The 11926-nt window shown below is 52.0% G+C and overlaps 1 long non-coding RNA gene across 1 annotated transcript; it reads right to left on the bottom strand.

Moving 5' to 3' along the window:
* Positions 1-1819: 1819 nt before the first annotated feature.
* LOC149749693 (uncharacterized) lies at positions 1820-8759 on the bottom strand. The gene is made up of 2 exons (XR_016392815.1): positions 5153-8759; positions 1820-3610 (listed from the first exon to the last, which is right to left on the bottom strand). It is a non-coding gene; the product is annotated as an uncharacterized LOC149749693 (long non-coding RNA).
* Positions 8760-11926: the final 3167 nt, after the last annotated feature.

Genomic DNA, 11926 nt, shown 5'->3' with positions numbered 1-11926 from the left:
TGCAGCCTGCCCTTCATTCCTCACTCCTCTCCCTGTTTTATTTTTCTCCAGCTAACATACTGGCTACTTTACTTATTTTAAAGTGACAGGCATCTCAGTCGCAGCTAGGATGATAGCAACAGGAGAGCGGATGTTCTGTTCCCTGCTGTATCCCTGGGATGCAGTGCAGTACTCAGCACACAGCAGCCCCCCACAAATGCCTTTGAACGCTGAAGGGATGAATGAGGGGATGCGTAAATGAATTAAGAGAGCACTATATGCTATTTTGCCCTCCTGGGCAGGGGACGTTCCCTCCCAGCTATGGAAATCCTGAAAAGCGCCAGATGTGGACTTTGTAAGAGAGAAGGGACAAAGCTGCGGGTCAGGATCTTGGCTGATAAAACCACCAGGTGCAATCACCTTCTCCCCCCACCCCATCCAACACACTTCTTTTTTTAGAGAGAGCTCAATCCACCAATTGTCACTCTTGACTGAATTTTCTGCAGGTTTTGTTTTGTTTTTTACATCTTTTTAATTTATTGGAGGGACCATAAAAGGCACAGATCTGAAGCATGCCGCTTGGTGAATTTTTATATATGTGCACACCTGGGTAACCACCACACAATTCAAGATCTGAGCCGTTTCATCACAAGAGGCGTCCCCAAATGTCCCCACCCTCCTGACAGTATCTTACAGTATGGGCGCTTTTGCGTCCGGCATTGTATCTGTGAGGTTTCCCTGATGGTCCGGTGTCACAGGAATTTGTTCTTTTTTATTGCTGTTTATAGTCCTCTTCACATCTTCTTGAGTGTGGATTACATGATCTGGACCAGTTCTTTCATCGACCTCACAAAGGACATGGGGAGCCGCCGCACACTCGCTCAGCCGTCTGGTCTCTGGCTTTCTGTGGGTACATAGGCTACAGAGAGACTCGGTTGCTCTGCTCCAGACTTGGGGACCTCATCAGAGCCCGTGGAAGGCAGAACAGCATCGTGGGCAAGGGCTCAGGCCTTGGAATCAGGCTTGGGTTCAAATTGCTCATTGTCATTTCTTGGCAGTGTGACCTTGAGCAAGTCCCTAACCCTTTGTTTCTTTTCTTCATCTGTAAAATGCAAATATAGTTAAACTACCGGCTGTGTGTCACTGCTGTGAAGACTAAAGAAAATGACCCATGAGTGTGGTGCTCAGGGCATGGTAGACGCTTGATAAATGCTAGTTATTCTCATTACAGCTTCTACCACCAGACACTCTTCCAGAATTGTCTTTATGAGGATCTTTGCCCCACAGGCCAATCCAGAGCTATTTCCTGGCCATCTCCCCTCACCCCTACTGGGCTGCCTGCTCAGGCCTCAAGTTCCCCAACTTTCAAAGCACTTTTATAAATGGGCACAGGGGAGCAATTGGAAACCAGAAGAAACACGAGGAAGCACACATATACATTTACAAGCACCATAATGAAAGCTTTGTATCCTCAGTGGCTAAGATTCATTATCAGGTCTTTCCTGCTGCACTTTGAACTTGAGCTTCACAAAGTGCTGAGTGAAGAGGTAGCTTAAGTGCAGGAGGCAGGCACCAATCTGAGATTCAATCTGCCCCCGATCCCTCCATGGAGATGCCTGAGCAGCTGACAACCACCCATGAGGGACTGGCTGTTGCCTCCCAGCTAGGGAGCTGCGGTCCCCACCAACACGGCCACACACGAAGGAGGCCTGGGCACATTGTGGGATTCCCAGTGTCACCCCATGATAGCCCCTGGGGCTTCCAGCCTGTCCAGAACACAGAGACGTGGCACATGCCGTGGCTTTGTCAAGGGTACCTTGGGGCACTTGGTCACCCCACCCACCATCCGTGATGACCTAGGAACCATCATGAAGGACTGATAACAGCTGCAATAGTATTTGACATGGGCGACAATTGACAGTCTCTCGGTCACAGATGAAGTAGGACTCGGAGCGTTGTCAGAATCATCTCTGTCCTTGTTGGGGAGAAATCTCAGTGCTGTCAGAAGGCGCTGAGCCCCTCCATCCTTAAGGTCCTCCTCGCAGTGAAATTCTGAAGCCACACTCCAGGGGTACGCTTGCACCGTCCCTGCGGCCGTCGCCCCGCAGGACACGCTGCAGCATGCTGGCAGCCACTGTGCAGCAAATAACAATATGATAATAATGAGCATTTGTTGAATGATGATTCTGTGGCAGGCGCTTCATGCCTTAGCTCATTTAATCCACTCAGCGATTCTGCGAGGTGGTGCTGTGGGTTGAATTGTGTCTTCCTCAAAAAGATGCTGAAGTCCTAACCCCTGGCACCCGGGCACGTGACCTTATCTGGAAACAGGGTCATTGCAGATGATGAAGTTAAGATGAAACCATTGGGTGGGCCCCTCATCCATACAATCAGTGTCCTTATAGAAAGGGGAAATTTGGACACAGAGACTCGCACACGTGGAGAAGGTCCTGTGCAGACAAAAGCAGAGGTTGGGGTGATGAATCTAAAAACCAAGGAATGCCAAAGACTCCCAGAAAACCCCCAGGAGCTAAGGGAGAGGCCTGGATCCAATTCTCCCCTACAGTCCTCAGAAGGAAACAACCCTGCTGACACCTTGATTTCAGACTCCCAGCCTCCAGAAATACACTTTTGTTATCTAAGTCGCCCAATTCGTGGTACTTCGTTGCAATAACGCTAACAAACCATCACAGGTGGGTACTGTTTTTATCCACACATTACAGACTGAGGCTTGACCCTGCCGGGGCTTTAGAGAGGGTTGGGATGATGGAGGAACTGAGGTGGGACCAGCAGAGTTCCCGAGGGATTGTTTGTTCCCTGACAACTGGCCAGGTGCCCCCTCTCCCCACAAATGGGCGTCCACTCCTATACCAGCAGGAAGTTTCACACCCAAGCTCAGCCTGGTGGCTTCTCTCTGTTCCTTCCCGTTCTTTCTTTTTTTTTTTTTAATTAATTAATTAATTAATTAAATTTTGGCTGCGTTGGGTCTTCATTGCTGCGCGCAGGCTTTCTCTAGTTGTGGTGAGCGGGGGCTACTCTTTGTTGCAGTACACGGGCTTCTCATTGCGGTGGCTTCTCTTGTTGCGGAGCAAGGGCTCTAGGTGCGCGGGCTTCAGTAGTTGTGACTCACGAGCTTAGTTGCTCTGCAGCATGTGGGATCTTCCCAGACCAGGGATTGAACCTGTGTCCCCTGCATTGGCAGGCAGATTCTTAACCGCTGCGCCACCAGGGAAGTCCCCCCTCCCGTTCTTAAGGCCTAAAGATGGAAGTCAGTGGCTGGGGAAGGGAGCTGCCAACACAGGCCAGAGGCTGCAGGGTGGAGGGGGAGGGCCTTACACACACAGCAGGAGGGTCTGGCTTGAGGATGCAGGGGCCACCAGAACAGCCTGTGCCCACTTTTCCTCTCTTTACTCTTCAAAGTCCTGAACAGACCTCTGGTGGTGGTGAAGACCCTGCCAAGGCCACAGAGTGGGACAGCAAGGGCCCAGCCAGGAAAGGAAAGGGTTGCCATGCCTGGAGGGTGTGGAGATGTGGTGAAGAGGGAACAGGTGCCCCTGAGTTCAAACTCTGTTTTCTTCACTCATTGGCTGGGGGAAGTTGGTCTGACCTCACTTGGCCTCAGTTTCCCCATCTGTAAAATGGAAATAATAATGTTATGGCCTTACCTTATAAAGTATTGTCAATAAATAAAAAGAAAAACCCTCACGGGACTTCCCTGGTGGTCCAGTGGCTAACACTACGCGCTCCCAATGCAGGGGGCCCGGGTTCAATCCCTGGTTGGGGAACTAGATCCCGCATGCTGCAACTAAAAGATCCTGCACGCTGCAACTAAGACCGGGCACAGCAAAATAAATAAATAAATATTTTTAAAAAACCCAAAAAACAAAAAACCCTCACTTAGCACAGCCCCTGGAAACAGTAAGGGCACAATGTTATTGGTTGTTCTCATAATTGTTATAGGAATGAGCCTGAACCCATCCTGAGAATAAACATGGTGCAGAGGGAAAAAGGTGTCCTGTGTCCCGTACAGAGAGGTAGAGCATGGGGCAGCGAGCTGCCAGCCTGGGTTCCCGCCTGGCTCTGCCACAGTTCCTTGGGTGAACTTGAGTGAGTTCACTGGGAGAGCCAGTGTTTGGAGGCTCTGTATTAGGAGGCTGGGAGAAAAAGGGGGGCCCCTGTCGATTCTCAGATGTGCATCCTTAGTGCCAGGGCTGTGCCGGCACTGGGGGTTCCGAATAGCTACTTGGCTGCCAGCTGGGTGTAATGCAGAGGCTTTCCTCTGGGTGCCAGAAAGAGTGGGGTTTTCTGGGAGTCATCATTTCTGGGTTTGGCTTGTTCCCCAGATGGGGTGTGTTGGGAGGGGCTGAACTTGGCAGATGACCTGGGCTCTGGGTTTGGCTCATCCTGGACTCGCAATGGAACCCTTTGCTTCTTTGGGCCTCTATCTCCCCACATGTAAACTAACTGATTGTTCCTTTCCAGTGATAAAATTCTGGATTTTCTTTCCTACCTCGAATGACAGTAGGTACTTGAATGACTACTGGGTGCCAGGGGCAAAGCTTTCCACACACTTTATCAACTTAATCCTCACAGCTCTACGAGGCAGTTACTATTATTCTTCCACTCTGCGGATGAGGAAATGGGGGCTCCGAGAGGCAGGTGGCTTCCCCGAGATCACACAGCTCATAACGGACAGAGATGGAATTTATGCTCCCATAGCTTTGTGTAAGAACTTGCTCACCGCTTCAGCCCTCACGGCTCTCCCATCCTCACACACCACGTGTCACTGGGCCACTCCCCTGGGCACGTTCTCCAAAAGTGCCTCCACTTCAATTAATTTTTAAAGATGACGTTAAGAACAAGATGGAAGGAAGGGATGACACAGCCATGACTCATCATGGAGAGAAGGCAGTCGAGGGACGGGCTGTTTTAACATGTCTGCTGCCTCACCAGGTGCAGGTGTCACTCCCTTCGTGCCCTTCCCCCACCCCTACCCTGCCCTGTGCACTGGCCACAGCCCTGACTGGCCTGGGAAGGGACACAGCTCTGGCTGTAACTCGGGCCCTCCCATGACCAGGGTCAACCCAGCGCTCCAGCTTCCCAGGACCAGGCCTCCCTGAGGCGCCCCCGTGGTCGCAAGCTTCTCATCGGCTGCCTGATGCTGTATGCTTACCTGCCACCAGACTCTCCTGAGACCCTCTGATGCCTTCAGGTATGGGCTTTCTGGAAGGGCCTGCCCATCCTGGAGGTGTGTCTGGTACCTGGGCCCCAGCCCAGCTCGCCCAGCCCTGCACTGGGCAGTCTCTCTAAAGCAGGTTTCCTGCACTGGGTTCCACAGTGGGTCCGAGCTAGTTCCACAGTGCCCCGTCCAGAGCCACACTTGTCGGCCTGCTCTGTGCACTAGGCTCATACTTTGATTTATTGAAGATGCTATGAACTGTTTGAATTGACCGGCACTCCCTGTGCTGGCCCCACGTCACCCTCTTCCCAGGCCACTTCCTGGAGCCACTGCCACACGCGTATGTGTGGGCATCCTGGCTAGTCACTCAGGACTCCAAAAAGACCAAGAAGGGAAGCCACGCCCTAGGCTGGTCAGGAACTGCCTGGTTTCTATGGTGATGAAGCAGGTGGCACTGGATAATGTGAGCACCCAGTAGGGCAAGGCTCTGGGAAAGCCTCCCCGGGCCTCAGGGGCATCGAAACACAGTGACGTGGCAGCCCAAAAGCCTGGCACAGCTCAGAGCTCTGGCCGAAGGGTGCGAGAATCCACAGTTTGGTTTCTCGGAGCTGACGTCTTCAGCCCTCATCGTGAAGGAAGCTTGTGGAAAACACTGGAGGGAGAAACCTGGGACTCTTCCTCCAGGGATATTAAACGCACACACAGTTCAAACGCTGCAAGTGAAAATGTATTTTCTGAATGAGTTGCCGCAATTTAAAAGTAAAAGTAATTCACATCAAAAATCTGGATTTTTGACTTCTGTTGAAAAACTGGAAAATCTGGTAGCCCTGGGCCTGCCTGTGCTCTTGAGTGGAAAAATTTGCAGGAGCTGAGCGTCCTCGCCCTGACTTAGCTCTTCATTCAGGATCATTTTAACCGTGACCCACTCTCCTTTATATCCAGCCCCCTTCCCTCATTTCTGTTATCTGCCTCCTTCCACAGGTGGATGAATTTTTTTTTAACTCCTATGTAGTCCAGCTGTGAAAATAAGTCCAGTAATTTGAGGAACGCCTGCACACTCTGTCCTGCTCTCATTCATGCACAGACGACAGGAACATATTAAGGCTCTGAGAAGTCCTGCAATTTCCCGAAGCATCATGGTCCCCATTTGACACAGTGAGTGCTCCCCGGACAGAAGGTGGGTGCCTCCTCAGACAGTCCCTGTGCCTTTGGGGCAGCCCACTTTCCCCTCCCCCCGCTGCCCAGGGTGGATGCTTTGGCATCTTCTCAAAGCACTGGGCAGGTCTCAGTGAGCTGGCTGAGGAGCACCTGTGTGATATGGCAGATGATGCCTGTTTGACTCACAGAGAGACAGAGACTAAAGGAGATCAGGTGATGAAGAAATTCAGACCCAGAGCCAGTGAGTCAGAGTCTCACCCGCTGCCTGTCCTTGACCTGGGCATCCCCTCGCAAGCCTGGCCGACGCCAATATCCTAAGGGTTATCAGTAATTAGCATATCTCACCCGGGACCCCTGATCACTGATTTCACACACCTCCCGGGCTGCGTGTTCTGCTTAGGCAGGACTGCTGACTCAGACGCAGGCCACGCCAGCGCCCAAAGCAACTCTAGAGATCTTCCCAGCCTGTCTAGTTCTTTTATGTCAGCTGGAATCGCTTGGCAATGACTTCCTGGAGAGAGCACTGTTGATTCTGAGTCTGTCTGATTCAGTGCTCAGCTCAGCGGACAGGTAATGCTATGATCCATTGGTAATTTCTGCCACGGTTGGAAAGGAAAGAGTGGTGGGTTTGCCCCAAATTAACATCCTGGCTCTAGTCTGTGGGTCAGTTCAGAGGTCCCTCTTGGAGTTGGGGGCAGTCTATGAGAGGGAGCTGGGCTCTACAGTTTATAAAGGGAGCTGAGGCACGAAGGAGACAGTTGAGGGCACAACCAACAGGTAGCACCTTGTCCAAGCCAGCCTCAGCCTGCCTGCCACTCCCACAGCCTCCTTCGCAGAAGCAGTCGTGTTGGTCCCACGTGACCCCTACCTCCCTGGTTGTAGCCGACTGGACCATGGGTGGGGACCCAGTCTATAGGCTGATTCACCAGCCTTTGAGGTAGCCTGGTGGGAAAATTAACTGCACCAAGTAGATCCTCTTGGGGAATGTGAATTGAAGGCAGAGAGAACAGTTGACGGCAAAAACCAAAGCTGATCAACAAACAGAAGTGCAGAGAGAGGAGAGAAGCTGCGTGGGGTTAATGATACACCCTAGAGTGACAACCTCCCAATTCCTGCAGCTGACACACCAGCTCTGGGAGTCGCCTTCGGTGAGGGTATGGGAGGGCAAAAGCCATGCTTGCTGGTTTATCAATAATCAGGTCCCTATAACCCACCGAATCTGTTTCCGGCCAAAGGGGTTTTTCAGTCTCCGAGGGACGGGCTGTCAGGGTGGGCTCCAGAGGGCAGGTCTGTGAGATCATGGGTGGGGTTGATTAAAGTGACAGCCAACTTCAATTAGAACTTGTACCAGACACATTCCTGGGCCACTGTGGGTAGAGTACCCTGCTGGTGACACTTGCTCTCACTTGCGGGGTCTAGTAAGATCTCTTAAGGGTGGGGAATTGGGCATTCAGAGGACATGTGTGAATTCATCATGGGTTGCAGCCTGGTTTTAGCCTTACATTACTTCAGTAAACATTGATAATGATCAGATAAGAGCCTGGGCTCACCATCCAGATCCCTTGGATTTGCCACCTACCAACAGTGTGACTTTGAGCAACTCATGTAAACTCCCTGTGCCTCCTGTTGGTGGGAATGTAAATTGATACAGCCACTATGGAGAACAGTATGGAGGTTCCTTAGAAAATGAAAAATAAAATTACCATGTGACCCGGCAGTCCCACTACTGGGCATATACCCAGAGAAAACCATAATTCAAAAAGACACATGCACCCCAATGTTCACTGCAGCACTGTTTACAATAGCCAGGTCATAGAGGCAACCTAAATGCCCATCGGCAGATGAATGGATAAAGAAGATGTGGTACATACATACGATGGAATGTTACTCAGCCATAAAAAGGAACGAAATTGGGTCATTTGTAGAGACGTGGGTGGATCTAGAGGCTGTCATACAGAGTGAAGTAAGTCAGAAAGAGAAGAACAAATATCATACATTAATGCATATATGTGGAACCTAGAAAAATGGTACAGATGAACCGGTTTGCAGGGCAGAAATAGAGACACAGATGTAGAGAACAAACGTGTGGATACCAAGGGGAGAAAGTGACAGGGGGTGGTGGTGGTGTTGGGATGAATTGGGAGATTGGGATTGGCATATATACACTAATATGTATAAAATAGATAAGTAATAAGAACCTACTGTATAAAAATATAAATAAAATAAAATTCAAAAACAAATTAAAGAGTTTGAAAAAAAAAAAAAACCTCCCTGTGCCTCAGTTTCCTCAGCTGTAAAATGGGGGCAATGATGGTACCTGACAGGGTTGCTGCGAGGGATTAAAGTAAGGACTGGCACATAGTAAGGGCTACTAAATGTCAGGCCCTGTGCCAGGTGCTGAACGTACCAAGTGGATTTGTCTCCTGCCCCCATGGAGCATAGAGCCTAGAATTCAGTGGCCACTGGGGGACCCTGCCCACCTGTGACCTCTGTGCTGTGGGGCAACTGGTCTTTTCTGGGCCTGATGTCAGCCAGCCCTGGTGAGACTGACATCTGCCCCCACACGTCTAGTCCTGCTTCTGCCCTCCTCGTCAGCCTGGCTGGCACATGCTGGTCAGGCCTGGCAGTGGCAGAGCCCGTGCCCAAGGGGAGGGAGGCATTCAGGGCTGGGAGGCAGGAAGGAGAGGCACTAACACCACCTGGAGCCGTCATGGGGGTTCCCTCTACTGAGTGGCCACTGTGTGGCAGATAACATGCTTATAGACATCCCTGTATTCATTTCCTAGGGCTGCTGTAACAAAGTACCACAAACTAGAGGCTTGAAACAACAGGAATTTATTTTCTCACAACTCCTAAGGCCAGAAGTCCAAAATCAAAGTGACATTTGGGCCATGTTCCTTCCAAAGGCTCTAGGGGAGAATCCTTCCTTGCCTCTTCCAGCGTCTGGTAGCTTCTGGCACTCCTTGGCTTGTGGCAGCATCATTTCAATCTCTGCCTCGGTCTTTACACAACCTTCTCTCTGTGGATATTTGTGTTTTGTCTCTGTGTCCAAATTTCCCTTAAGGACACCAGTTATATTAGATTTAGGGAAACCCCCTAATCCACTATGACCTCATCTTAGCTGGATTACATCTGCCAAGACCCTTTTTCCAAATAAGGTCACCTTCACAGCTTCCCGTGGATGTAAATTTTTTTTTTTTTTGCCACACCACGCAGCTTACCGATCTTAGTTCCCTGCCTAAGGGCACAGGGATTGAACCCGTGCCCCCTGCAATGGAAGCAGATTTCTAACCACTGGGCCACCAGGGAATTCCTCCGTGGATGTAAATTTTAAGGGGACACTATTCAACCCAGTAAAATCCCTTAGCTACCACCTATCAGAATGAATTTGGTGTTCTTTCCCCCATTTTACGAACGCGAACTAAGGCACAGACCAGCCCAAGGCAAGCTGGACTTCAAACCCAGCTCTCTGACCTACAAAAGGCCTGCTCTGGAGGAGAAACTGGAACTATACGTATGAGGAAGAAGGAAGCAACAACAGGGAATTCCTTCTCAGGGCAATATCCAAGGCTGCTGGAGCCCAGGGACTGGACTTCAGCCCCAGAACCCTCAGCCCTTCGCAGCAACAGGCAGGAAGCAGCTTAGCCTGATGCTCCGCCGAGGTCTGTGCTGTGCTGATCTGGCCCGAATAAGCCAGCAGCAGCTCAGGGGGCAAAGCTGGAAGGAATGTTTATCTGGGGCCAACAGAAGGGAGAGGGCTGGAGGCCACAGCCAGAGCCACTTGCCTGGGAAGGACCCCCATCTCGTGTGTGTGTGTGTGTGTGTGTGTGTGTGTGTGCGTGTGCGTGTGTGTGTGTGTTGATCGAAGGCCCTGTTGCCTATCCTGGGGCCCTGCCAGAGCTGGGACAGCTGCTGATTCTGATCACAGGAGTATGTTCCTCAGGGAGGGAGGCCCCTTAGAGACATCCCAGCCCAAGGGTATCAAATAAATGGCGGGTCTACCACCATACTCCCTTCTTCTGAAACCTCCTCAACACAGTGCCCCCCAGGGCTACTGTCTATCAACTGGAGCTGGCAGAAAAGTTAAAAACTGCCCTGTGTTTCCAGACCCAGGAGTCTCAGCCTCAGTGATACCTTCCCGAGGGGCTAAAGAGCATCCTCTAGATCCTACAACTTGAAGAGAGAAGCAGGCCAGTTCTCCCAGTCCAGATCCCAGGCTCTTTTTCCTGACACTCACACTTAGTACACAGGGTGACATCCAAGCCTTCCTGTCTTCCCACTCCCTGTGAATCATTCCTGGCTGCTACCAAGAACCAGGCTTCACAGCTGTCGCAATTGCACCCTGGCGCTGGCATCTGAGGACAGCTGCTGCTGCAGGGCCCACCCCGCCCCCAGGGCAGCTGGTCCGCGTGACAGGAAAGCGCTGAATGGTTCTGAAGTACAGGTAGGAGTTTGCCCAGTCAAGAGAGTTCAAGAAGGGAATTCTGGGCAGAAGAATCAGCATGTGCAGAGGGCCTGACAGAGCTGAAGGGAGAAGGGCGGGTGGGCCGGGAGGAGCTGGGAGGCAGCAGCCATCATCATGACTTTGGTGACGTGACACCATTGTCCACAGGACCTGGGTTCTGGTCTTGGCTTAGTCATGACCTTGCTGTGGCACTTGGAGCAAGCCCCTGCCCTTCTGGGCCTAGGTTTCCCCATCTGTCCAGTAGGGAGCCGGGACCCGGTACTCACAACAGGCCATGCCTGCCTTGTCAAGCGTCCCCAGTGTCCTCCTCGCTGTCCTGGCTGGTGGTGGGGACCAGAGGCTGATCCTCAGAGAGGCTCGGCCTGGCTGGGAGCTAGCACAGCTGTCCCTGGGCTTCTGCAGGACTGGGGTGGGGACAGGGACACTATGCTCTTCTCACCTTTGTGCGCTGGGGCAGGAGGCAGTTTGGCAAAGGGTACCAGCCACCACACACTGGTCTGACCCTGGCTGAGTCATGCCCCTTCTCCAGGCCTGCCCTCCATAGGGCAACAGACCACTGGCCAGGGACCTGCTGGAGCCGGGAGATGCCTGCATGACTGAGGAATGTGTTTACTTCCCCCTGTGCTGGGAGGAAACCGAGCAAGGCCCCTGCTGGATTCCTTCCCAGCCAGGCCAGCAGGCTCTCCACCTCCTCCCCAGGACGGCCACATTGTTCTAGGCAGCACCTCCCACCAGCCACGTTTCAGGGCTGTCCTGCCTCACTTTATCCCTCCACAGAGAGAAAGCTGGCCGGGTCGGGACCACCCACTGGTGCCCGGCCCTTGGCCTGGAACCAGGACGCGCCCCTCGCTCAGCTGTGTGTCTAACCACTATGGGGCCCTGACAAGTGCCTTTCCCTCTCCGGCCTCAGTTTCCCTTTTCTATTATGCAGGGATGGAATGAGGTAAGGTGTGAGGGACCCTTCAGGCCCAGGAGTCAGGGCCTCTGTGAGAAGTCCTGGGAAAGCATAGGGTGATCTGGTGGCTGTGAGCACGGGCTGTCGTTCATTCACCAAGGTTTCAGCATCTGAATGTGCCAGACTCTGTTCTAGGCGCTGACAATCCAGCAGCAAACAAGACAGATGCAATCCCCAGCCTCAGAGAGGG

Source organism: Delphinapterus leucas, chromosome 3 (assembly GCF_059928025.1).
Source record: "Delphinapterus leucas isolate spDelLeu-1000000601 "Yukka" chromosome 3, BTC_Dleu_Yukka2, whole genome shotgun sequence".
NCBI classification, from domain to species: domain Eukaryota; kingdom Metazoa; phylum Chordata; class Mammalia; order Artiodactyla; family Monodontidae; genus Delphinapterus; species Delphinapterus leucas.
Note: the sequence above shows the minus strand (reverse complement) of the source record. Positions and strands in the feature narration are given on the sequence as shown.